At 21.3% G+C, this 2,500-nt stretch overlaps 1 protein-coding gene across 3 annotated transcripts in view; it reads left to right on the top strand.

Moving 5' to 3' along the window:
• The window catches only part of LOC119573072 (zinc finger protein 570-like), a 12,034-nt gene that overhangs the window by 159 nt on the left and 9,375 nt on the right, over window positions 1-2,500 (top strand). For 2 of the 3 annotated variants that reach the window (XM_037920090.1, XM_037920092.1), the window contains exon 1: window positions 1,568-1,646. The exons of the other annotated variant lie outside the window; for it this stretch is intronic. The gene's annotated coding sequence lies outside the window, so the exon portion shown is untranslated. Of the gene's footprint in view, window positions 1-1,567; window positions 1,647-2,500 lie in introns of those variants that run through there. 3 annotated transcript variants of the gene reach the window in all.

Genomic DNA, 2,500 nt, shown 5'->3' on the forward strand with positions numbered 1-2,500 from the left:
AATGGTAATAATGATGATAAAAGTAGTGGTAATGATGATGATAATAATAATAAAATGGTAATACTAACAATGATAATAATTATGATTATCACAGTATTAACAATAATGAGATTAGAGATAATAAGAATGATAATAACAATAACAATTATCACAATAATGATAATGATAACAATGATGATGATAATAATAATAATAACAATAATGATGATAATAATAATAATAACAATAATGATAATAATAAAAATTATCATTAGTATTATTATCATTATTATCATTATAATAATAGTGATAATGATTGCAATGATAACATGTATAATATTGATGACAATAATGATATGATGAAAAAAAAAATAATAATAATAATTTAATAATAATAATAGTAATAATGATAATAATAACAGTAGAAGTAGTAGTAGTAATAGTAGTAGTAGTAGCAGTAATAGTAGTAGTAGTAGAAGTATTAATAATAATAATAATAATGATTATTATTATTATTGTTATTATTATTATTATTATTATTATTATGATTATCATTATAGTTTATAATAATAATAATATGATAATAATATAATATAAAAAGAATAATGATAAAAGTAATGATGATAATAATAATGATAATAGTTATTATAATGATAATAATATTTATTACAATTATAATAATAATAATCGTAAAAGTTATTACGATAACAATAATGCTGATAATAGTTATTATTATGATATTAATATTAATGATGGTAGTTATGATAATGCTGATGATGATAAGGATAATGATGATAATAATAGTAATAACGATGCTAATAATGATAATCATAATAATGATAACAACAATAATAGTAACAACAACAATAATAATAATAATAATAATAATAATATAATAATAATAATAATATAATAATAATAATTGTAGCTGTATCAGTAACAGTAATAACAATAACAATACTAATAATGATTATAGTAATAATAATAATAATGAGGATAATAATATTGATAACAATAGTAGAGCAGTAGTAACAGTAATGATATTGATGAAGTTATGATAATAATAATGATAATGATAGTAATGATAATAATAATAGTAATAATGATGATAATAGTAATGATAATAATAATAATAATAAATATTAATAATAATGATAATAATGATAATAATGAAAGTAATGATAATAATAACAATAATGATAATAATGATAATAATGATAATAATAATAATAATAATAATAATAGTAATAATAATAATAAAAATAACAAAACAACAGAAATAACAGAAATATTAATGATGATGTTGATTATAAGAATAATAACAATCATTACTACTATTTTCATTATCATTATCATCTTCAAAACTCACTTTTCAATGAGGTGGCTACGAGCCTATGTATATTGTTCTTCAATGTACAGTAATATTCGAACATACTGAACAGATAATTTTTTTTTTTCAAATTGAAACATTAACTAAAATGAAATGAAAAACAAGAACAAAACTTATGTATTTCAACAAAAGAAAAATACAACCAACAAAAAAATAATACATAACTACAAATGATAACATTATAAGTTCGTAGTACTGATGTAAACAAATGAATGAAACTTGACATGAGAAAACCTTGCTGGAGTGGCAGGCTCGAGGTGATCTGCACAGGAAGAAGGTAGAGTTTTATCGAGTGATAAAGTGATATTAGTAGCTATCATATGGACAGATTATATACGTGTATGTTATTCATATCATCGTTGTTGTATATACAAAAATATTTTGTTCAAATGTTCTTTATTTTTGTCTTTTTGTTTCTACTATTTAGGTGGAAATTAACTGAACTATATAAATTATGAATGGATAGAGATATTTATTTAATAGGAAAATATAACCATAAAGTAAATTCCAACATATAAGCAAAGGTATTATTATTATTGAATTTTTACATTGATAGTTACTCTTTATATTATTTCTTATGTGGCAGTATATACTTATTTTACTCCATCTTTAATAAGATTTGTATTGATGCTTACTTCAACTGATTTACTGAAGGTTATTACCTACTATGCAATGTATTGTAAGGAAATTTGGAGAAATGGTATAAGTCATTGAGCTTTTGGCTGCTGATTATAGGTGTTTTTGAGCTTTTAGCCAACCTAATTTACAGCCCACTAAACCAGAATAAACTATAAAAATTCTGAAATGTTCAGTAGTAAAGTTTCACTTGTTCAGATTCTGTATTATTATATTTAAAAGTATGTCATGAACAGAATGTTATTGTAGAACAGTTTTTCTGTCACTAAATGCTTTTCCTTGCTAATATAGTAATAGAAAGTAACCTTTATTGGATTTACTTGGCAAATAGGTGATAGGAGTATTCATTCCATTATTGTAGATATAAGATTTTATGAAGATCTGCTCCTAGCATTTCTCCCCAACATGTTACCAACAGAGACCCTATAATTCTATTTGATTGTTTTTATTTTGTGTTAGCATTGATATTCAAAGTCTGATATTTTTACTTCTATA

This window comes from Penaeus monodon, chromosome 5, assembly GCF_015228065.2.
Source record: "Penaeus monodon isolate SGIC_2016 chromosome 5, NSTDA_Pmon_1, whole genome shotgun sequence".
NCBI classification, from domain to species: Eukaryota; Metazoa; Arthropoda; class Malacostraca; order Decapoda; family Penaeidae; genus Penaeus; species Penaeus monodon.